Source organism: Panthera leo, chromosome B1, assembly GCF_018350215.1.
Source record: "Panthera leo isolate Ple1 chromosome B1, P.leo_Ple1_pat1.1, whole genome shotgun sequence".
NCBI classification, from domain to species: domain Eukaryota; kingdom Metazoa; phylum Chordata; class Mammalia; order Carnivora; family Felidae; genus Panthera; species Panthera leo.
The window spans coordinates 30546667-30572557 of record NC_056682.1 but is presented as its reverse complement, the minus strand read 5'-3'; the positions used below and the strand labels follow the sequence as shown (position 1 = coordinate 30572557).

The following is a 25891-nucleotide window of genomic DNA, read 5'->3' as shown; positions in this document are numbered from 1 at the left end:
GATATTTTTATCCAAAACCCATGGAACAATGACAACAGAACACTGGGGGATGAACATATCAAAGACCAAATCAATTTGTCTCTCTTCTCTCTCTCTCTCTCTCTCTCTCTGTCTCTCTCTCTCTCTCTCTCACACACACACACACACACACATACATACATATACCTTTTCTTAAACCAAGGGATCAGTAGAGCATCCCATTGCTTTGCTATGGGATGAAGGACTTTTGAGGTTCATTTATGTGGGTCTTATCTGGAGAGGACCTTGCCCCTACATGACATTTATCCATCAATTAGGGTCCTGGCAAACTTTTTTAAAAAAGGCTGTTTATTGGAAGAGAGATTTGCCAGCATCTGAGAATTGTCCCCTAGAGAGAGTTTATATTCTCGTGAGTTGAACAGAAAGTGTTTGGTAGGAGGGCATGATTAACCATGACAGGCCAGTTGGTTAAACATTTCATCATTTTTGGCTTCAAAGTTAATGCCTACTTAAAATTAATTCAGTCATTTCAGAAGGTGAGAGTACGATATATTTAAATAAAATCATCACAGAATGTTAAAACAGAAAGTCTTTCCAGGGTTTTGAAAAAACTTAATTTTACGTGATAATTAATTGAATTCTCCCCTTACCCTATTCCATTTGATTAGAATTAGAATCACTTTCTTTTTTTGTAATGAAAGCATTAAGGATCATTTATCTAACTTTTCTCTACTAATAGGGCCCCAGAAAATGATGTTTCTGCTTTCCTTTGCCCCGTCTTGATGATCAAAGAGGGTGTTAGGAGCCCAGCTGAACCGAAAGTAAAGTGGCCTGTGACTCAGAACCAGTCCTGAGGTGGGTGGGGATGGTAGCCAAGGGGAGAGGAAATGGGGTGCTAATGACATTAGGGGGAGTGGCTCTCCAGGGGAGAGCATTGATTTTACAGGTTTCGAGAGAATTTATGAGATAATTAATATCGGCAGTTGTGCACATTTTGTACAGGGAGTACTTCAGACAGCAACTAAATAGATGCCAACAGATGTGAGAGTAATAGTCCTTTGGATTTCAAATGCTGTCTATGTCTACATGAGGGGAAATCAAAAGAGTTCTCCTTGTTCAGGGGATGTTCGGTATGAACAACCGCAGTTTTATAAATTACCAGCCATTATTTTTTCCTTCAGAGCGCTCCATAGATTGCCTTTTCGAATTTTTCTTCCTTTCTGAAGCAACGTGCCTTGTAGCCAGAACGACCATATGTCCTACAATTTTGAGAGCGGTTCTGATTTAAAATAATCTCTCCTGTCGTATGCCCCCCACACATTAGATCGTGTGACCAATTTGGGGTTCAGAAAGCATGGTCACCATAGATTCAGCCATTCCAGATGAACGACTGCATTCCAGCAATCTCAGACGATTTGATCATCTATGCTTGCTGTAGCACCCCCTCCGGCTTGGACCCCATGCACTATTGTTCCTGAGCAGAAGAAATGAGGAGAAAGAGAAGGGCATTACCCTCTCACAACACTATAGGAATACTATTCTGCGCAATTTTTAAAGTGCAGACAAAAGTAGTTTGTTGTGGTGGTGGTGGTTGTTATTGTTGTTGTTAACTTACACAATGCATATTGTAGAAAAGTTAAAAGCAATAACGTAGCTGAGCAAAGAAAGGCATCCAGTCCTGTCAATTATCCTAACCACAGTTACTTTTTAGTATTTTGATATGCATATATAAAAACATGTTTTTTATATTTGGTTTGTCTTAACCAAAAATGTGGTCCCAATATCATGTACAGTTTTCTCACCATAATTCTCAATTAGCAATGTGTCACATCTTTCTGTATCATTAAACACATATTTACATCATCCTTTTAATCACTGCCTAGTACTCTGTACACATATGCAATAAATTAATTAAAAGTCCTTTGAATGTTATTTTGATGTTTTACTCTAATATACAATACTGAGAAAGGCACGCTTTTCTTCACATAAAATATTTGGGTGGTGATAGGGGACTTTGTCCTCTAGAAGTCTGCAGATCTTCCTGAAAGCTGCCAGGAACGATAGCTTGTTGTAATGCATGCAAGTCTGGTCCTTATATGCCCAAACACATCAGTGACACGCTAATGAATCCTACTTTAATCTTTGCTATCATTTTCCATTGGCTTCTCTTGTGTTTCTCAAAGACTCTCTGGTGTCCAGACCAACTTTCTTGATCATCTCGTTGCCATTATTTTTTTGGCTGGATGTGGCAAGCATTGCTCTGAGGTCAGTCTCTGGTTGAGTCTGTCTGGATCACATTTTCGGGTGGTGCATCACACATCATGTCTGCTCCCTGGCTCCGACCAACAAGACTTTAAAGAGATTTTTTAAAAGGCTCAGAAAGTTTCTTGGATATCAAACAGCTCTTATAAAAATAACATTTTTATGACTTAAAATGTAAATGAATCAGAAACATATGGATTAAATTTCCTTTGAAATACCCATGGGTTTAAAAACTGGAGGGAAGAGTGCTTGCAAAATGAGTTAAATTGAGTTTTGCCAAAAATAAAATGCTTGAAAAATTGTTGGGGATGTTTTGCTGATCCCTAGGTGTTCATGGGTTCTCCATTCTCTATCTGAAAAGTACTTAGATTTCAAAATTTGGGTCACTCAATAAAAGGCACTTAGGACTCATCCAATGGGCATTTGGATCTCTAGTCAAAGAAGTGATATCATAAAGTCAGTTTTTGATCGGATGTACTTGTAAGGTGCCTTACTTCTTCAGTATCTCACAGTTTCCTCCACTGGCTGTGAGCATGCGTGAAAGGTGCATCCAAGAGAACTAAGACTATGTTGGTAAGGATTGATAGTATTTACCAAACAAATCCAAATTAACACCCTTCTCTTAAGTTCCCTTTTTCTGTCCGTTTCTCCAGCTCTTCCCATACTCTTCTATCTTGGGGTCAGTATCCATAGAAGCAGAGCTTAAGACAGGGATTCTGGAGTAAGTGACTTCTTGAGGAAGTGCTCTCGGGAGAAACGTGTAACGAAGTGAGGGAAACAGATGAGGCAAGGACAGAAGCTAAGCAAAGGTGTGGTTTCAGCTGAAAACCAGCTTCAGCCTGATCTTAGAGGGAATGGCTTAAGGGGAATGAATAGCTTCTTAAGTTGTCTCCCCTTGCGGGCATATCCCACATCAGTCCTTGGAGAGGGGGGACATAACCCCCCCCCCCCCCCCCGGCAGCTGGGGGAAGGGCAGCTCCAGTCGGCTGAGGACAATTCTTGAGGGCACATGTCCAGGCAAGAGCGTAACTGTGAGTCCTAATCCACAATATCTACAGCAGTTGGGGGATAGATGCAGTGGGTCCACGAAGGGGATCTGGGCAGGGTATCAACAGTGCTACGTACGTACAGTGCACACATCCCTCTTTCTCAGAACCTTGAAGACATCTTTAATTCTTCCCTTTCCTGCTTTCCCCCTATTCAATCAAATTGTTTCCATTTTATTTTCTTGTGGTTTTTCTTGTATTTATCTTCTTTGCCTATTTCTCACTGGAGTCAATTTAGTACAGGCTTTGTTGCCTGATATCTGGATTACCTATCCATTTCCCAGCTAAATTCCCACTTTAGAATATCCCCTAACCTAGATGATCCCACACATTGCTGGATTACTATTCTCCTCCAAACACCATTTTCAAATGCTTAAGAATCAGTTGTATTTCTTAAATATCTATGAGAACATTTCTCAAAATTTTCAGAAGGAAAATACATGAAAATTGTGGTGTTCTCTTTGGAGCCCCATTAAATGCTAACATAGTAACCTTAAAATAATGACTTTTTTTCTTGCTGTATCTGATATTATACTGAAGTAGATTATAATATGGAAAAATAAAGCTTGACAAAAATAATTTGAAAAATATTGAGAGAATCTATCAATCAATCAAGCTAAAATTTTACTTAAATAAAATGATACATAAAGCACTTGGACCAGTGCCTGGTAAGAGTAAGTGCACAATAGATACAGGCTAATATCTATTAGTCTCATTGCTGGTCTCTCTGGTCACACTTTTGTCATCCTCCAATAGATACTTTAAACAGGAGCAACAGTGGTTATGTTTAAGCTTCCTTGCTTATATCTCTTCCCCATGTGTTTACAGTGAAACCCAATGTTTACCTTGGCCTGTAAACTCAGTTCCAGCCACTTCCTAACACATGCTTCCAGCACATGGGCCTTCCTTCTGTTCCTTAAATGTTAACCTCTTTCCTGTCTCAGGGTCTTTGCAGCTGCTGTTTCCTCTACCTGGAAAGGTCTCCTCCCACCCCACCTACCCCTTGCATGATTGGATCCATTGTTAGGTCTCAGTTTATATATTTGCTTTTTGGAAAGTCTCTTCCTGACTAGCTCATTCATTCATTCATTCACTCATCCATTCCATAAGTACTTACTGAGCACCTACTCTGTATCAGGCACTATTCTAGTCCTAGAAGAGAAAGAAAAACAACGATCACAGTAAAAAGGTTAACAGTTCCTGTCCTCACAGAACTTACATATGAGAAGAGAGAGAGAAAAACAAAATAAGGAAGCAAATGTATGTGTGAGTGTGTGTGTATGAGAAAACAAAGGGGAGAAGATGAATAGAATGATTGCTACTTTTGGTAGAGTGGTCAGAAAAGGCTTCCTTAAAAATTTTAGGGATCTTTATTTAAACAAAGACCTGAAATAGTTCCCCCCATGCCACTGTATATTCTGCATTTCAGTCTCTCGTGTTTTATCCACATAAAGGCTACTTATTAAAATTTGATAATTATTTTTTCCTTCTTTTTGTCTGTTTTCCCCACTAGATTATAAATTTAGTGAGGACACAAACATTCACTATTATATTTCCAACATGTTACATAGTACCTGATGCATAAAAAGCATTTAGCATATATTTATCCAATGAATATGTGAAGTTGTTTATTATTACTGAACCAAAAGTTAGGAATCAAGAGTTATTCTCAAATGCAATCTATTATACTGGAGTGAAATAAAATGCCATATGTGAAAGCACATTGTATGATGACAAAAGCTTACAATTCACAGTGAATTATAATGAATAATAATTCTGTCTCATACTTTTAGGATAGAGATGGGGCATAAATAAAAGAGGAATGCCTTGGTTACCATCTTAGCAGTGATATGTGTGTGCATTCCATCGTATTGCAACAGAGAACATAAGCAGAGACATATTCCACCTCTGAACCTCTGATCTGTGTACCTTCCCCACCCCCACCCCATGCAAATATAAAAGAAAGAAAAAGAACACTCACCAAATCTTCCAGGTCTATCTCACTTTTCCCAATAATGCCTAAGTTGTGAGAAGATAAAGATGAAGTATGGACAATGACTCATTAAGATCATTTTGGGTGAGTGCCTGGGAATGAAACCAATCAAATTGCTTGTTCATTTTTGAATAGTCAACAGACTGAATTATAAAATTTTCCACTTGTGTGGAGAATTACTCCTAGATCTGGCAAGAAGCATCCTTTCCCTGGGCTCTGGGCTTCTGAAAACTCCCTTGTGCTCTCTAGCTGAGCTCCTCCTGATGGGGCATTCTTGGGGCCAAAAAAAGACTTGTTCATGTAGAGACCATACCTTTCCCTTCTAGATTATGCTTTGGTTACTGGAACCTCAGAATTCTTTGTCCAGACACTTTCTGGACCTGTGTAGGCTCTTTACCATGTCCTACTTCCAAAGAGCAGTTTGCAAAGCTTATGTGCCTACCTCTAAACCCAAAGAACCGTAACTGAAGACTGGCCACTGGTGGGGAGATCAGTCACGCCTTGTGGGCCAGGATTGCTTGGCTTGACTTTGAAGGCCTCAAAGCTCACAGTATTTAAGTGTCTCCATCTATTCTCTTGCCCTGTAAGTGTTAGGGTCAGGCTGTTTACTTCCCAACCTCAGACCAAAGTCTAATTCCTACTCTTTTTTCAAGTCTTTCATAAACTAAGAGGAGAAACTTTGTGCAATCTGGTCATAACTTGATCTAAAAGTGCTACGTACAGTATCTTTGTGTCCCCCTCAAATTCACATGTTGAATTACTATTTCCCAATGTGATGGAATAAGGGACTTTTGGGAAGTAATTAGATCACAAGGGTGGAGCTCACGTGAACAAATTACTGCCCTTATAAGAAGAGACGAGAGATGATTTCTCTCTCCTCTATGTAAGGATATAGCACGAAGGTGGTCATCTGTAGATCAGGAAGAAGGCTGTCACCAGACACCAAATTGGCTAGCACCTTGATCTTACACTTCCCAGCCTCCAGAACTGTGAGAAATAAATGTTTGTTCTTTAAAGCCATCTAGCCTATGGTGTTCTGTTACAGCAGCATAAACTAAGACAAATGGAGAGATGTATCTTAGGAGAAAAACAAAACCATAAAGTACATTCAAAATTTGGAAACCTAAAACGTATGTATCATTGTGCATACTGGCCTGTGGCTAAGCGTACCGACCGTAACAAGGCTTCTGAGGGTGTCACACCCAGTTCTGGGAGAAGTGTGTGGGATGTGCCTAATGGAGGTATCATTTCTTATAAACACCTGCACCTCTGAGATCTGGATTATAGGCCCTTTTCCTAGACTCCATCGTTCTCCCTCTGGGGGAGAGACTTGGGAATTAAAAAATATCCAGCTAACATCCTAATGTTATTCTAAGGAAGGCCAAGAAGACAAATTAGGATATTCTAGGCCAAGAAGTCAAGGGAAGTACAGTATCTTGTAAATTATTCTAATGGATGTATTCAGAGAGAATTGTTATGAATTCATTTAGATTACTGAGGAAAAATGATCTAGCAAATTGAATTCCAGGTGGGGTAGGAAGGTTCACAGTTTGGTCAGTGCTCTGCTAGACACTTGAGGCATGTGTAATATTGTTTTATTTCATGTTTCTTTGATAACTAAGGATGGTAAACATTGTATAATATTATTTACTGATCATGCATATTTCCCCTTTTGTAAACTGTCCATTTTTTTTGGTGCCTCTCTCTATTGCTAGTTTAGAGTATTTATTTATTTGAATAAGGCTTTTGTAATTAAAAAAAAAGTTTCTTTATTTTTGAGAGAGAGAGTGTAAGCAGGGGAGGGGCAGAGAGAGGGGGACAGAGGATCTGAAGCAGGCTCCGCAGTGACAGCAGCAAGCCTGATGCGAGGCTCAAACCCATGAACAATGAGATCGTGACCTGAGGTGAGGTTGGATGCTTAACTGACTAAGCCACCCAGGTGCCCCTATAATTTTTATTTATTTATTTATTTATTTATTTACTTACTTACTTACTTACTTATTTATTTAAGTAAGCTCTATACACAACCACGGGTCTTGAGCTCATGACAGATCAAAAGTCACATGTGAGCTAGACGGGCACCCCTGTTTATCTTTTAATTTTCTATTTTTTTAATGTAAGAGGTTTTATATTTTATAAATTTATAATTTAAATTTTAGCTGATTGTGATTTATCTTGTACAAAGTCTGCTCATTAATTAAGACAAAAATAATCCTTAGCAAAATTTGGTCTTCTAGCCAGTAGTGTGCTGTGTAACTACATTTTTATCTTTTTTTTTCTAAAAAAATAAACTTTTTAATCTTGCAGTAATTATAAATACACATTCAGTTGTAAGAAATAATGTAGAGAAATACTATGCACCATCTACCCAGTTTTTACCAATGGTAACATCTTGCAAAACAATATGACAAACAGGATGTTGACATTGACACAGTCAAAATGCAGAACATTATCATCACCAGAGACCTCCCTCAGGTTGCCCTTTTACATCCGTAGCTCCTTTGTCCCATTCATACCCTTCCCACCCCTGACAATCACTAATCTGTTGTTCGTTTCTACAATTTCATCATTTTAAGACTGTTTTATTAGGGGCACCTGTTGAACCTCCGACTCTTGATTTTGGTCCTGACCTCACAGTCATGAGATCAAGCCCTGCAGGGGACTCCTCCCTGGGTTGGGTGTGTAGCCTGCTTGAGATTCTCTCTCTCCTCCTCTCTCCCTTTGCTCCTTCTCTGCTAGCTTACGCGCGCGTGTGTGTGATCTCTCTCTCTCTCTCAAAAAAAGAATGTTTTATTAATGGAATTATATAGTAGGTAACCTTTGGGGATGAGCTTTTTTCATGCAGCATACATGCTGAAGATTTATTCAAGGTCTGTGTATTAATAGCTTGTTCTTTAAAAAAAACACTTTCTAGGTGCGCCTGGGTGGCTCAGTGGGTTAAGCGTCCGACTTCGGCTCAGGTCAGGATCTTGCGGTTCGTGAGTTCAAGCCCCTCATTGGGCTCTGTGCTGGCAGCTCAGAGCCTGGAGCCTGCTTTGGATTCTGTGTCTCCTTCTCTTTCTGCCCCTCCCCTGCTCATGCTCTGTCTCTCTCTGTCTTTCAATAATAAATAAAGGTTTAAAAAAAAATTTCTAAGTATACAATCATGCAGTGTATTTCTCTGCCTATATGTCTTTTATTTCCTTTTCTTGCCTTGTTGCCCTGGGTACAATTTCCAGCACTGTACTGAATCAGAATGCGGAGTGCTGTCATCTGCCTTTTCTCAAGCTCAAAAGGAAACCATTCAGTCCTTCTACCAGTAAGGATAATTTTAGCTAAAGTTTTTTGTAGGTGCTCTTTATCAAGTTGAGGAAGTTTGCCTTTATTCCTATTTTTATGAGAATTTTCATCAGGAATGAGTATTGAATCATGTCAAATGCCTTTTCTGCGTTAAGGTGATCATGTGATATTTCTTCTTTAGCTATTAATATTACAGATTACCTGGATTCATTTTTTTTATATTGAATCAGTCTTACATCCCTGGAATAAATCTCACTTGGATGTGGTATATAATTCTTATTTGTTGCTGAATTGTAGATGCTAGTATTTTATTAAAGATTTTTGTGTGTCTATATTCATAAGTGATATTGGGCCGTAGCTTTGTTTCTCTATACACTGTTTTTTGCCCCAAATATTTTTGTATTTTTATTTACATTTTGTAAATTTTTTTAATGTTTTTAATTTTATTTTTGAGAGAGAGACAGAGTGCAAGTGGGGGAGGGGCAGAGAGTGAGGGAGACACAGAATGTGAAGCAGGATCCAGGCTCTGAGCTGTCAGCACGAACCGTGAGATCATGACCTGAGCCGAAGTCAGATGCTTAACTGACTGAGCCACCCAGATGCCCCTGTAATTTTTATTTATCTTTTAACTTGATTTTCTAATATATAGAGATTTATATTTTATCAATTTATAAATTTTGGCATCATGTTAATACCAGCTTCACAAAATGAATTGGAAGTGTTCTTTTCTATTTTTTCAGAGTTTGTATAGAATTGCTTGTTAAATCTTTATATATTTTGTAGAATTCTCAAAGAAACCATTTGAGCTTGGAGATTTCCTTTTTAGGAATTTTTAAACAGTGAATTCAGTTTTTAAAATACATACTTATAAGGCTGTTCAAATGATATATTTTGGATCAGGAGAGTTGTAGTAATTTTTGTTTTGTTTGTTTTTTTGTCCAAGTTGTCAAATTCCCTTATTATCCCCTTGATGTCTGCAGTATTAATAGTGACAACCCTTATTTCAATTTTGGTGTTGGTAAGTCTTTGTTTTTTCTTTGACAGCCTTTTTCAAGGTTTGTCAATTTATTGATCTTTTCAAAGAACCAGATCTTTGTTTCATTCAGTGTTTTATTTCTGGTTTCAATTTCACTGAGATCTGCTCTTACCATCTTTCTTTGGTTTTAATTTCCCTTCTTTTTGGTTCTTGAGGTGGGAGTTTAGATTATTGATATGAGACATCTCCTCTTTTCTAATGTATGCATTTGGGCTATAAATTTCCCTGTTGGTTCTGATTTAGATGTGTCTTACAAATTTTGATGTGTTTTCATTTTCATTCAGTTCCATGCACTCTTTATATTTATTTTGAGACTTCCTCTTTGGCCCATGGATTGCATAAACATCTGCTGTTCACTTTTCAAGCATTTGGAGATGTTCCCATTATTTTGTTACTGATTTCTAGTCTGGTTCTTTGGTAGTTGGAGAACACGTTCGGAGTATTGCAATTCTCCTAAGTGTGTTGAGGTTTGTTTTTTATGGTCCAAGGCCTATTTTGCTATATGTTCTATGAGTACTTGAAAAGGATGTATATTCTGCTGTTGTTGGGTACAATGTTCAATAAATATTAATTAGATCCTGTTGTCCCATGTTATTGTTGAGTTCCTCCATATTTTTACTGGTTTTTCTGTCTTCTATCGATTGTTGAGTGATGATAATGAATTCTCCAACTATAATGAGTGGATTTGTCTATTTCTCTTTTCAGGTCTATCAGTTTTGCGTCACGTATTTTCCAACTCTGTTGTCTGCATACTCACTTATGATTGCTACATCTTCTGGGTGAATTGACAATATTCTCATCATATAATGTTTATCCCTGATCTCTGTCTCTGGTAATTGCCTTTGTTCTGAGGTTTACTTTAATATTAGCATAGCCTTTCATGCTTTTTTAAAATTGTTCTCATCGTTTATTTTTTCCTTCTTTTTACTTTGAACCTGACTATATCATTGTTTTTGAAACGAATTCTTTGTAAACAGCATATAGTGTGTCATGTTTTTAATTCACTCTGCCTGTCTTTGTCTTTCACCGCTTGCTTTAATTATCACATTATATGTATATAATTAATCATAGTCTACTGGTGTGTCATTTTACCTACTGCCTCATTTTCCTTTACCCTGTCTCATTTTTAATATACTTGTCTTCAATCTTCCCTCTAGATACACTTAGAATCACAACAGTGTTATCATTTTTGCTTTAAATATCAGTTATAATTTAGAAAACTCAAGAGAAATTCAACTTATTGTATTTACTCAGAGTTTTCTAACCATGTTCTTTCTTCTTTACTGAAATTCCAAGATCCCTCCTATTGTCATTTCCTTTGTGTTCAGAGAACTTCATTTAACCCTTCTTTCAGGGTAGGTACACTGGTGGCAAATTCTTAATTTTATTTCACCTTTGAATGTCCTTTATTCCTGAAGGATATTTTCCCTGGGTGTAGGATTCTGTATTGACAGTTGATTTCTTTCAGCACTTAAAACATATCATGCTGCTTCCTTGTGATCCCAATGGTTTCTGATGAGAAATCTGCTACCATTCAAGTTGTTTTTCCACTATGGAGAGTGTACATTTTTCTTTAGTGTTCAGGAGTTTAATTATGCGGCATCTATATGAGAATTTCTTTGGTTTATCCTTCTTTGGATTCATCAAGTTTCTTGAATATGTGGTTTTAGGTCTCTTGCAAAACGTGAGGAGTTTCAGTCATGATTTCTTTGAATACCTTTTCAACTCCCCCCTATGCACACCCTTTCTCTTTGCTTTCCAGCAATCCAATGCCACAAATATTAGATCTTTTATCATAATTCCACAACTATGAGGTTCTTTTCAGTTTGTCCAGTCTATTTTCACTCCGTTGTTCAGGTTGAATAATTTCTATTGCTCTATCTTCCTATCCATTAGTTCTTTCCTCTGTGGCTTCTGTTCTGCTGGTGAGCCCCTATACTGAAATCTGCGTTTCAGTTATTATAGCTTTCAGTTCTAAATTTTCTATTTGGTTCTTCTTTATACCTCTTGTTTCTTTTCCAAGACTTTGTATTTTTTCGTTTGTTTCAGGCATCATCATAATTGCCATTATGGCATTTTTAATCATGGCTTCTTTCAAATCTTTGTCAGATCCTAACATGTTTGCCATCTTAGTGTTGGTGTCTGATGATTGCCTTTTTTCATTTGTTTTGAGATCTTTCTCATTCATGGTATGACTAGTAATTTTTTATTTAACCCTGGACTTTTTGGATCATGAGGCTGGTTTTATGTAAGCCTCTATTTTAGCTGGCTTTGTGTAATATCTCTTTGAAAGTGGAAAGTGAGGCACCAACTTACTACTCTAAAGTGGAAATAGAAGTCCAGGCTCCCTACTCAGCCTTGTTTGCATGTAAGGTAGGGGGATCCTTGTTATTGGTGGGCAGGCTTCAAGTCCAGCTCTTCCCATTGTCCCACTGGCAGCATGGTGGCAGTGGCTTTGTAACTAAGGGGAGATGGTGAATGTCTTGACTCTTCACTAAGCTTCTTCTAACACCACTCACCAAGGAAGGGAAGGAATGCCTCATTAATGCTGGGTAGGTGTTGAAATCCAGACTTCCCAGGTGATCTCCCCTAACACGGAAAGGAAGGCTTCTTTACTTCTCTAAGGGAATGAAAGCAACAAAAGTCATACTTTCTTCTGTGACACTACTGTAAAGGTGTTGGGACACCTTGTTGAAACCTCTTGGAGAGGAAGTCTTGACTTTCTACTTACTCTTTACTGACATGAGTGGGGGCCACTTTTTTTTTATTGTTTTTGTGTTTGGATGGAATAGATTATCTAAAAAGTTTCTCTTTCTAGGCTGCCCCTATCCTGTTCCTTTGGCTGCAGATAGCAGACTTTTTGCAGATGGATTTTTTGTCTGTACAGTTTGCATTCCCAGGTTGCCAGCTTCCTTAGCACCAAAAGTGGGATATAAGAGATAACAAATAAATAAAAACCAACAACAACAACAACAACAACAAACCTCCCACTAATGTAACTCATCTCATTTCTCGGGCCCTGATATTCCCGAGCCTATCTGCCTTATTTCTATCTTTCAGAGTCTTCATATGCTTGTTTTGTATATAGTGCCCAGGAATTTTAGTTGTAATTAGAAGGAAGAACAGGGAAAAGTACATCTACCTCATATTCCTTGAAGTGGAAGTCTTTAAATCTTTTATTTCTTTTAGCCGTAGGTATTTTATTTTCATTTTATAGGTACTGCATGGTTCTTGTTATGTTCATTCTTAAGTTTATAAATAGTTATGTATATAGTTACTATGTCTAAGTTGAGTCTCTGTAGGATCTAGAACATTTGAATCTTCCAACAGTTCTCAATTTCTCTGAAACTTCAGGGAGAGTCCCAAGAAGCACATATATGTATGAAAAACATTCCAGATAGAATCACATTTTATTATTAACTGGGGCGTGGTTCCACAGAGCTATACAACTTGGTGTTCTGGTGAACTGGGCTTGAATGTATGTGAATCTTTAAAGTAGTGGCTGCCTAATTATAGCTTCATTAAGCGTGAGGTAAGAGCACAGACCTTGGAATCAAACAACCTGGCTTCTTCACAAAGTTACTGAATGTTTAACTACCTCCGTTTATTCACCTATGAAATGGAGATATATGAGTACTATTTGAAGTGAAATCTGCTGCCATTCAAGTTATTTTTCCCAATAAGTAAGATGTCAGTTTTCTTTGGTGGCTTTTCAGATTATTTTCTCTGCTTTTAGTTTTCAGAAGTTTAATTATCATGTGTCCCGGTATGGATTTCATTGGTTTATCCTGTTTGGAGTTCTTCCAACTTCTTGACCTTATGGATTTAAGTCTATACTAGGATAAAGTGCATTAATATGCATGTCGCATTTGTAGCAGTGTCTGCTCATAAAAGCCATGTAAATGTTAGTCATTTACATTATTACTGTCTCCTTTCCTTACAGAAAGAACTAAGAAAATGTAATTATGGACTTTAGTTAATAATAATAATGTATCAGTATGAGTTCATTACCTGTAACTAATATAACATACTGAAGTAAAATGTCAATAATAGAGAAAACTGGCTGTGTCATATATGGAAACTCTCTGTATTACCTTTGCATTTTTTCTGTAACCTAAAATTGTTCCAAAACAATAAGTTTACTTTAAAAAATGCCTGTGGGAAATGAGTGAATGGAAGGAATGACACAGAATAGGAAACAAGGATAGAGGTTTAAAAAAAATTGTTTAACAAAAGGAACTTTGTGGAAAAGAATATATTTAGTTAGTCTGAAAATATAAACTATAATAATATATTCTTTTCCATTGAAAAAATAGATGCAAAAAGAAAGCAAAAAATCTAGACACTCTGTAACTTAGCTAGCATGTGGCCAATAGCATTGATTTCACTTAATAGCTTATAATCACAATAATTAGTCCAGGGCCAGTGAGCCAAGTTATTGGAACTATTTTTCTAATAGAAATTGTCTTAATTCAGACCAGGGAAGTATTTGTAGGGGAGGTGTGTGGTTAGCATAGTAAATAGATGCACTGAAATTATTAATTGGTTTATACAGTTATGGCCAAAAAAAAAAAAAAAAGCACATAAATAACTGGCTCATATGAGAGAAACAAACAAAGAGAATATGAGCAATTTTTTTGCAGTTGTATTCATTTGATTACTGGAAGGTGTATTTCAAATTCATTTTGCTATAGAATCATCATAAAGCAACCCATTTGTTATTGAATCGTTAATTGCTTTTCATAATGCAGTTAAGTGATAATCAACTTTTTACATTTGTAAATATTTCCCAGTAATCTGATGATGATGTGCTATTTTGCATTTTTTAAGGGATTTTTACATGTTTACTCATTTATTTTTGACAATTGAAATAAAAGCTTATTTTTCCTCCCTTATAATTACATGTATCGGTTACCAAAATTACAAAACAAAGAAAAAGAAAATAGCTACCCATAATCTTATTATGTTAACTTTTTTAATGTATTTCCTGTTAATCTTACTTACTTCAAATTTTTTTTAATTATTTATTTTGAGAGACAGAAAGCGAGAGAGAGCGAGAGAGAGAACACATGCAGGCGTGCAAGTTGGGGAAGGGCAGAGAGAGAGGGAGAGGGAGAGAATCCCAAGGAACTGTCAATGCAGAGTTCCATGATGCAGGGCTTGAACTCAGGAACCATGAGATCATGACCTAAGCCAAAATCAACTTAACCTGAGCTTAACCGACTGAGCCACCCAGGAACTCCTATTTTTTATTTTTGAACTATAATTGTGACTATAGGTATATTTAATTTGGGTTCTACTTGACCGTTTACCATAAGCTCTTTCTTATGCTATTTAAAATTTCAATCACTATTTTAAGTAATGTGAATTATTAAATAAGTTGTTATATTACGATTTACTAATTTATTAACCTATTGGATATTTAGGGTTTCTCCAGTGATATTTTATTCGCCCAGATTTGTGCCAATTCTGGAAGAACAGTCCTAACTCACTGATACTTTGTGTCTCTTTAAGTGATATGACTGTAGCATTCTTATATTTGAAACCCAGGAAAGAAAAAGTTCAAACAGTCAAATATGCAGGTCTAAGACATAAAGGTACCTTAAAATTTTTTTTGTATTTGAGTATAGTTGACACACAATGTTACATTAGTTTCAGGTGTACAACATAGTGATTCAACTTCTCTACAATTATGCTGTGCTCCCCATTAGCTACCATCTGTCACCATACCACACTTTATGATGTCATTGACTATATTCTCTATACTGTGCCTTTTGTTCCTGTGATTTATTCATTCCATGAGTGGAAGCCTGTATCTACCTCTCCCCTTCACCCATTTTGCTCATCTTCGCATTCCCTCCCCGCCAGAACCACCAATTTGCTCTCTATATTTATAGGTCTTGATTCTGTAAAGGTACTTTTTTAACTGCCACACTCATTCTGAATCTCGTCCATCTCTTTTAAGATGAAGCACATGTCTGGTTCATTGTATAACAAAGTAGCAGACACACTGCATCCTGGTATCGAAGACCATTGCCTATAATTAATTAGGGAAAAATCTATTATCTTCCAATGAAACAAGAATCGTTAGTAATATGAGATTTCTGCCAAAAGTTACTACAACTTTGGAAAGACCGTCCATTGGTTTCCTGGGAAACCAGCTGGCTATCTTGACTTGGGATTTGTTACCATGCCTGCTCTTGCCCTACCAGACAGCGTCGTGGACTCAGTTTCAGAAGTTCAATATGAGCATGGCCTAGAGGTTTTTCAGACAACTGCCCTCCAGTGAGAATGATAACCTGTGAGAGAATGATACTGAAGTTAGAAGCCTAGTTTTATAAGCAATGGTCTTAGATACCAGGATGCAGTGTGTTTGCTACTGTATAATTGTAATGCCTTTTGACTTAACAATTCTGAACTTTGTTTTTAATTTTTTTTTAATGTCTATTTATTTTTGAGAAAGACAGAGACAGAATGCGAGTAGGTTAGGGACAGAGAGAGAGGGAGACACAGAATCCAAAACAGGCTCCAGGCTCCGAGCTGTCAGCACAGAGCCCGACGCGGGGCTCGAACTCATGAGCTGTGAGATCATGACCTGAGCAGAAGTCGGACGCTCAACCGACTGAGCCACCCAGGCACCCTTGAACTTTGTTTTTAACTAAAAACAATTCTGCAGTTCATAAATGGATACCTAAGGATTATATTTATTCATTCACAGGGTATTTATTGAGAACATACTAAGTGCCAGGTGCTATTCTAAGTGCTATGAGCAAGGCAGAGAAAAATCACTTCAGTCATGAAGGGTCCCTTTTTCAAAGCCCAGAATTGATGAACTACTACCTTCTGAGATAAAGTTGGTAGTGTTAGGAAGAAAACTATCAGAGAAGTAACTTGACACTGGAAACTCCTTACATTTTCCCTCTGGGTTCATCTCTCCTTACCTACAGTGAGCAGACACTGAGATACCACAGGGGGGTATCAATATCTTCTAAAATGAGAGAGGGAACATATGGGACAGAGTCCACTGAGGCAGGGACCAGTGAGAAAGTTCCAAATTTTGTTTATGTTGGGAGCTGGGGAGGTTATGGGCCACAGAGAGAAAGGAAATTATTATTATTTTTTAAACAAAAGAGTTAAGACTGAGTTAGTTACACTACTAGAGTTTTATTTTAGAACAAGAGCCAAGTAATGCCAGAATAAAAGCAGAAATCAAGACCCTGGGGTTTATGGCTGGTTGAAAACTGTAAGGTTGTTCAGGCTTCTTGAATTTTGTTTTTATTTTTATTTCTCTTGGGCGGGGGGGGTGGGGGGGGGCTCTAGTAACCAACATTTCAGAAACTACAAAAAGAGCCACTGGGATTGAGGAAGGTTTATGGAAAGCTAAGGATCCAACACCGTCCAATTAGATCTCTTAATCCAATGAGAGCAGTTCTTTACTTAGAGGGTCAGTCCTATGCTTCCTATTGCGCTTCAAGGATTAGAAAAAGACTAGAGCCACAGCTTTGGAAATATTCTGTATCTTGTCTGGATGGGAATAGGAAAGTCATAGGGAACTGGCCCAATACCATATAGGAGTTCAGTAAAGACCTCAAAGAAAAGAAAATAGGTTGATTTTGTCCAAGGAAGACAGACAAATAAGAGAAGGGAAAAAAAGAAAAAGAACTAGAGCATAGGACAGAGATAGAACATATTAATTTTCACTCTTTGAAAACGAATCTCTCATCACATCCTTGATGATAGTCCTTGGACAATTTACCATGGTTGTATTGAAAGAAGACAAGGAAAATGACAGGTTGTAAAAAGAGATTTGGGAAGAGTTGAGAAAACATGGAGCTTCATATATACTCATGTCATTAAATACTAGAGTTTGGTTGGAATAAAGAAAAATCAATTGTAAGCCTGGTTAAATGAAAGGAAATGAAGTAAAGAATGGCTCGCTGTTTGTTTGCAAGGTTGCCTGTACACAAACTCCATACATGCAGTACCAAAAAGATGCCCTTCTACTGGAATACTCAAAGCATCTGTGTAGAATTGTGCTCTTCACATGGTTTGGCTTTCTCCCTCTATTCTTTCTCTTTTAACACCTCAAGAGCTGTTTTTGTTTGTTTTTTTTTAATATGCTAAAGGTTTTTTGCCTTTTTAGATGAAGGCAATGCCAATCAATTTCCCTGAAAATTTAAAGTGAAAAACTGTAAGTTATGGATAAATAATTTCTCTGAGTTATATCAATTGTCAGTTGTGATGATCTAAATATTCATCCTTCATCGTGTGAAGGAGTATTTTGGAAAAGTCTACGGCTGTAAAACGTTGAGCTGAAGAAAAACCTCTCTGATTTCCTTCGTAAAGAGACAGTTTTCTTTTGATTTTTTAAAAGTTTGTTTATTTTGAGAGAGAGCAAGAGTGAGTAGGTGAGGGGCAGAGAGAGAATCCCTAGCAGGCTCTGCACTATCATCATGGAGCCTGATGTGGAGCTTGAACTCATGAACTGTGAAATCATAACCTGAGCTGAAGTCAGACACTTGACTGAACCACCCAGGCACCTCAGGAGGCAGTTTTTCAATGGTGATCTCAAACTGAGAAAGCTAGGAATGGTTGCCTGTCTCATCAGCATCACATAGCTACAAATATTAGCTGGGCATGAAGAATGATGTAGTCACTAGATATAATCTGAAACAAGAGTTTTATACTGGATTCTTAAGGCCTCACTGTGACCTAAATTACACACACATGTACACACACACATACAATTTCCAATGACATCAGTCAAAATTTCCTGTGAGCAACTGGGAAAGAGACTTGGTCTAGAATTCCAAGAAACCAAACCTGAAGTTTTAAACCATACTCATTCCAAGTGCTTTACAATTGATTCAGTTTCCAACAAAATTATCACTGTCCCTGGGTCCAATAGCAAACAGAAGGGAGAATTGAATTAGGAAGGAAAAACATTTTGTTGAAAACAAATGACATGACTCTGTGAGAACATTTCAGAAGGGCCCCCAGAAGGTGGATCCAAAGGTGCCATTCCCAAGATCTGTTGGGTAACCTGGACACAGATGTTCCATGTAGCTAAGACAGTGAGTGTGAAAGTGAGCAGGGGTGGGGGATGGGAACGAAGAAACACTAATGCCTCCTATTTGCTTCAGTCTCATTTTCTTCCTTGAAACCAAAGCTTGATTTGCTATTTGGCACAAGGAGCAGGAGAGGACAGAGGAAGTCACAGTGCATTTCCATTTCTTGTCCAGTTTCCAGTCCCATGTCAGTAGAGTTGAACCTTGGATGGCCTAGCAACATCCCCATGGAGGTCTGCTTGGCAGAGGGAAGACGCTTGTGTTGGAGGACAGCCTTTTGTAGTTTTCAGCCCACAAACTGTCCATCCCCTCTGACCCCTGTCAGTACTACAATGGGAAGAACAAGATAAAGAAAACTCCCCTTCTCATCAAGAAGACAAGAATTTTATATACAGCAGTCACCAGACGGTGCCTCCTTGGCCAACGTCCAGGATGGCTACAGAAATTTGTTTGCAACAAAACAAATACAAGCAGCCTTGTGACTCAGACAGTGGGTGGTCTAAGTCCACATACACAGCAGCTTTTCCATGACTGACAAATGTCACAATTAGTGGATGACTGGGGCAATTATTTGAAAGTATCCTTTAAAGAAACCATAAGAGACTCTTAAAAACTGAGAATAAACTGAGGGTTGATGGAGGGGTGGGAGGGAGGGGAAAGTGGGTGATGGGCATTGAGGAGGGCACCTGTTGGAATGAGCACCGGGTGTTTTATGGAAACCAATTTGACAATAAATTTCATATTAAAAACAAACAAAAAACAAAACAAACAAACAAAAAAGAGAACATAGGTTAGAGTCACCATTACTGACACATCAGAATGCATATCTCTACTAGATTTTGGATTACATTATAATGTAAAATCATTTAATTGCCAAAATTTATCTACTTTTTCAAAATAGGGTTCTGAATCAAGGGTCCTGATGGGAATTGCCTGTGATACAGTGAGTTATTTTTAAGAGTAGCCAAGAAAAGAATTCAGTTCTTCTGCTGGTTATTCCAGGCTTAATGATTCACCTTTGGTAGATACCATGCTTGAGCTGGATTACACACAAGTTGGCATATAGTCCAGAAAGTTTTGAACGGATTGTCCCCAGGCCATGTATACTCTCAAGAAAGAATCAACTGGATATCTTTTGCTAAAAAATAAGAGATGAATAGGAGAGGAATTAAGTTCCTCGAGATTCTGGAGAAATCTATGGATATACCCAGGCTTTCTACCACATTCCAAATAGCCTTATCTGAGGCCTCTGTTTCTTACTGATTAGCCTGGAAGTCTTATCTGGAACAATACCTAAGAAAATCCAACATTCTGGAGAACTCTGGGTCTTGCAAAGAATATCCACAGTGGTGTAGAAACTCTGCTTTCCAACTGAAACTCTTGGAGTTCTGAGACTTATTTTCAAGTAGAGCAAGGCAAAGAGAAAAGTGTAGATGCAAAGATACAATCACATACATATATACATGTGTATATGTATATGGCTAAGCAACCTAAAAATAAAGTGAAGGAGGAGAAGCCACAATAAATTTTGAAAATGAAACACTTAAATCTCAACACAATGGAAGTATTTAGAATAAAGACACATAGAATGCAGTTCAAATGGGTCCTGGAGTAGGGAATACATACGTACATACATACATACATACATACATACATACATACAAATGAGACAGCACCACTTAGTGGTTACAACTTCAGATTCTGAAGTCAGACAGATCTGACTCTGAATCCCAGTTCCGTCATTCATCAGATGTGTAGCCTTTGGAACATAAAATTCCTTCAAGTTTTTTTTATTTATTAAAGAGACTAAGAAACCAATCACACAGATGTTCATAAAGCTTTTTAATGAACTAATGTATGTACATAATTAGGTATGAAGCCTGGCGCAGATTAAGTGCTCTATAAATATTGGTGAAAGTTATCTGGAAATAAAGTAGTCAGGATCTGAAGGAAAGTGAAAAGAAGGGGCAATTTATTTGGTGGATAGTAGCAGGAAGTAATTTAGATATAAGACATAGTATGGGAAAATGCTGAAAGGTATGATGGCCACATTGCCTGAAAAAAAAAAAAACAAATTAGTACACATGACTTGAGAATAGGAGAGATTATCGCTATTGGGGTCATCATAGGAAATTCAGGAAAGATCAGCACTGTGTGAAAGTACAAATTATATTTACAAAGGAGAACGTTCTTTCGCTGAAATCCAGGAGAAATTAACATCTTTTCTCAGATTCTATTTTTGGGTTACTATCAATTCTAAGTTACTTAAAGCTTCAAAAATTTATTTGGCTCTTTTCCTTCTCTTTGCATTTCTTGATGCACAGGTTTTGATCATTTGAGTAACTGTTAACATTCCATCAAAAGTAATGAAATGGAAAAGAGATTAAAAACCAACAAATCTTGACTTGATAAGCGAGCATACTGGTAACCAGGGGAGAGAATAAAGAATCACAGCAACTTCTCCAGCCGAAAATATACTCTGACAGCAGAAAAGTTTGATTTTAGATTCCAGTGATGTCTTTAGACACTATGCCTGCAAGTGAGTTCTGCCCCAATGCATACACCTGATTTCATGAAATGAAGACTTTCAGGGATTATAAAGTATAAGCATTGTGCTAAGTAGGGTTAGGGGTGCAAAGGGAAGTGAATAGTGGTGGGGAAGGAACAAACAAAATGGTGCTAGGGAGACAATAAGCAAAATAAAGTTTAAAAAAATCTTAGATGTAAAATAAACATAAACAGAGCTGTGTAGACCGAGTATGGAAAAAAGTCATCCCTGAGGAGTGACATATAACTGATATCTGAATGACAGGAAGAAGCTAGACACTCTAAAATTGGAAGGAATGATGTTCATGGCAGAGAGTTCTAAGGCCTTGGGCAGCAACCAGCTTTGTGTGTTGGAAAGACAAAGAAAGAAGTATGTCCAAGGTGTACAGAAATAAAGAAAAATTATTTATTAGTTAAGACTGTGTATTAGTTAATATTAATTAAGCAGAGGGGATTGTGTATTAATTTATTGGAGTCTGCCATAAATTGATGTTGTATAAATTAATCTTATATCAGCTCATTATGGGGCAGGGAATTTATAATAGTATTCTTCCTATTCTATCCCTCCAAACCTTTGTACTATTGTTATCATATACTTTCCTACTGCATATTGATACACACCATAATAATATTTTTTCTTTAAAAATCAATTGTGCTTCCAATAATTCAGAAAGAGTAAAAAAGAAAATGTCTTATATAATTATCTAAATTTTTACTGAATTCCTGAAGCTTTTCTTTTTATGGGTCCAAATTTTTAACTCATACGATTTTTCATAAGCCTGAAGAACTTCACTTATCTATTGTCGTGTAGCATGCTGATAAAAATTCTCAGCCAGCTAGGAATAGAACATCCTCAAGCAGATAAACACATATAAAAAATGCTACAGGTAACATCATATGTGATGATGAAAAGCCAAATGCTTTATCTGGAGGGTAGGGTACAAGGCATGGATGTTCATTCTTACTCTTTGCTCAACCACTATATTGCAAGTCTTAACCAGTGCAATTAGGCAAGAAAAAAAAAAAGAGACATCCTGATTGGAAAAGATAAAGTAAAACTGTCTTGAATCACAGACAGTATGACCTTCTATGTGGAAAAACCAAGGAATCCACATAAAAGATGTGAAAAGTAATAAACGAGTTTAGTAATTTAAAAGATACAATGAACACATACAAAATCAAAAATTGAAATTTGAGTAACATTAAAACAAGGACTACTTAGGTATAAGTCTAACAAAATCTTGCAAGCTTTGTTTGCTGAAAATTATAAACCATGATGAGAAAAATTAATGTCTTAAGTATATGGAGAGCTATAGTGATGATCATGAATCATTAAAGGCCTGTGCAATTTACAACCTATATATAAGTTTACCTTGATAAAAATTTTTTTAAAAGAAAGATGAAATAAAAATGTTTTTAGTCAAACAAAAATGAAATAATTCATTACTAGATGAACACTAATGGAAGTACCCAAGGCCATTTTTCAGGTAGAATTAACAGGTGTTGATGAGGATATAAGCTCATAAGTGCAGCTGCAATGTACATTCATATAATTTTTCAAAACTGTTAGGTCTTATCTATAAAACCAATGACCCAGCAATTCCATATCTCTCTTTACCTAGGACCATACATTTGTAACAGATTTTGCAACAGAGGATATTTCATTGGCATTTGCAGTTCCCAGAGAATATGGGAGATTTAATACCAAGGTCAGAATATAAGAAGAAGTAAAATCTCTATTTAGATGGTGACACTGATAGATGCTGCCCTGTGATGGAACCTGGGCCTCTGAGCCCAGCTGAGAATCAGGGGGGGTTGGTGAACAGCGGGTGGTGTAAAGGGAGAACTTCAGGCCCCACTAGCACTCTGTGACCTTGCAGGCTTGTGCTAGCTACCGCTGTGGCTCCATTAGCATCCATATAGTCACTGCTTCAGACTTGTCTAGTAACTTAATAACACCAGCCAATCCAAGGCTATGGAAATGCCTCTTGGCTGGCTCACTACTTCATTTTAATAAATCTAAGTTTGTTCACTGATAAGCCAAAAACCTACCACACTGATTACCGATGGCATCCTTCTACATGCAATGTTTTTACCCAAATTGTTGTCTTTTATTTCTAGCATTTAATCAACATCTACTATGTTCCTAACACTTACCTGGCACAACAGCTGAGCACAAAGTTAAGATGGCAGCAAAGGCAAAGACACTGAGATGGGTGAGAAAACAATGTATTGTCTGGGGGAATTAAATACAATCCAGTCTCACTGGACGTTAGGCAGTAAAGGAGCTGGGTGAGGATGAAACTAGAAAGGTAGGCCAACCCCAGATTGTGAGGGATTTTGCACATAGGCTTGGATTTTCAACTTTTACTAAAGAAGTTGCCATGGGTTTTTACCACTTCATGTGTACTTGTAAAGATTGGAGACTCCAATCACTTTTTTTAAAGCGAAGATGTTTTGAAAGGCAAATACTTGCCAGAAGTTCAGGATTGTCTCTCCATAAATATATTCACACGAGGAATATAAAACTATATTTTGGAAAACAATTGTGGGATTTCTTCTGCTTAATCTGTGCTTGACACAGAGTCATAAGAAAGGATCCAGTTTCCTCTCATTGGTCCTCGTTCTCATACCATAAGAACTGATCCAATTACTACCAAGACCATTCTCTACAGACTTCATTATCTACTTCCTTTGCAGGTTTGTGTTGGAAAGTTTTAAAAACTCTATCCAGGGATGCTTTAATGAAAGGAGGAATTAAATCTTTCTAAAAAGTGAAAGGAAAGCGTTTCATTTAATTCCCCTTCTGACTGTGTCATTCACTCCTTTACTGATTCTTCGCCTTCAAGATCTCTATTACATGGACCATTCTCTGTTCTTGCAATCTGTGTATGACCTTTTGTTTCCATTTCTTTTGCAATCTAGATAAGACCTATGGATCATCACTTCAAACTCTTCTGTGTATCCTTTAGTTTTTTGCCCCTTTTGTGTTTCTGCCCAGTAAAACCCAAATGAGCATCTTCAGATCCAGGAGGAGAGAGAAAGGAATATGGAAAAACAATTAGATAGGGACCAGACTAGAAGTTGGAAGCCTACCATAATGATCTACTTGTAATCTAGGCAAGAAATGAGAAGAGTCTGAACCATGGCAGTGGAACATTAAGCACCAGGATCACATTCTAGGGACATTAACAAGGTGGAATTAGAAGACTCTTTTTCTTACTTTTTCAGCTGCATAGTGGCCAGCTGTGTTCACTAAGAATAGTAATAGAGAAAGAGTAGACTTTGGTAAAGAGGATAGACTGCACTGTAGCTAAGAATTTGAAATCCTTGTGAGGCCTCCAAATAGCGCTTTTGAGGAGTTCAGGAGAGATGCTTTGGGATGCATAGGTGACCTATGGGAGTCATCAGCATGTAAGCAGCAATTGGAGCCATGGGGTTTAATTAACCTATAAAAGGAAAATGTGTCGAGAACGAAAAGGAGGTACCCAAGGATCAGAACAGAAGAGTCCATTAAGGAAATGTGTCAAGAAGCTAAGGGGAAAGAGGGAATCGCAAAACTGAGTAATGAGAAGAAACAAATGCTACAGAGAGCTCAAGAAAGATAAGAATAGAAAATGTCTTTTGGATTTAACAAAGAAGAGTTCATTATCGACTCAGCCAAAATATATAATCATATTTGAGGGTGGAAACCATGCTTGGAATAGTTTGAGAAGCACATATAATGTGATAAAATAGAGAACTCTTAGATTGCTATTCAGTAACTCTGGCTATAAACGGAAAGAGGACAAGAGGAGGACAATGCATGGATGAAGCAGTATTCTAAAGGTGGCAACAATCTGAGCATGCTTGGATGTTGATGGGAAAGAACTGGAAGATAAGGAGAGATGGAATATTTAGGAGAAGTTGGGGGAACAGATGGAGCGAGAACTGTGAGCGGTGAGTGGGGAATGGGAGCCAGAGTATGGGCAGGAAGGTTGATTTAAGACTGAACAAGATTTCCCTGTTGTTTTAATTTAAAAGGTCAGAATTAAGGGTGAAAACAGGGTCTGGATTGGGAGCAGGAAGTAGTTGGAATTTCTTTCCAGGGGCACTTATTTCTGATATCAATTTTTTTAAGGAAGTAAAGGGAGAAAGTCTATGTCAAGAGCCAAAAAGAGACTAGGGCAGAGGAGAAGGAAAATGAAGATGAGGACCCAACTAAGATTGGTGACTGTAGATGTGTTATTTCAGATTGTCAATCTTGCCTTCATAATAGAATCACCTGGAGAACTTTTAAAAATGCTTATTCCCAGTGTTTCACCCAAGAGATACTGATTGTTCTGGGCAGAAGCATTTTTGAAAGCTCCCTAGGTGCTTCGAATGTACAGCCACAGTTGAGAGAGTACTGCTCTGATCCGTTTGGTTTTGTGAGCTTGCCATAGCAGGGATCAACAGTCTGGGTATAAGGCAGAGAAGGCAGGTGGCCAGACTGTTCAGAGTTGCAGATCTGCTGGGTAGGTTCAGAGGAAGGACAAAGGAAAGGCACTGGAGAGGTGGTCTGTAGAATCTAGGCTGAGAGAAGAAAATGGAGACATGAGGTAATACAAAGACTACAAGAAAATAGAGTAGCCAAGAAATGGTGAACATGTGGAAAAAGTAAGACGGGGATTGATCTGGACTCAATGAAGAAAGGAGCATC

General features: G+C 37.6%; 1 long non-coding RNA gene across 16 annotated transcripts in view; it reads left to right on the top strand.

Annotated features, from left to right (window-relative positions):
- Window positions 1-25891, top strand: part of LOC122217488 — a 233581-nt gene that overhangs the window by 145545 nt on the left and 62145 nt on the right. The window contains exons 5-7 of one of the 16 annotated variants that reach the window (XR_006201536.1): window positions 719-834; window positions 22833-22919; window positions 23332-23426. The exons of 11 other annotated variants lie outside the window; for them this stretch is intronic. This is a non-coding gene — a long non-coding RNA (uncharacterized LOC122217488). The remainder of the gene's footprint in view (window positions 1-718; window positions 835-22832; window positions 22920-23331; window positions 23427-25891) is intronic. 4 more of the 16 variants (XR_006201538.1, XR_006201541.1, XR_006201542.1 and 1 more) reach the window with 4 other exon arrangements.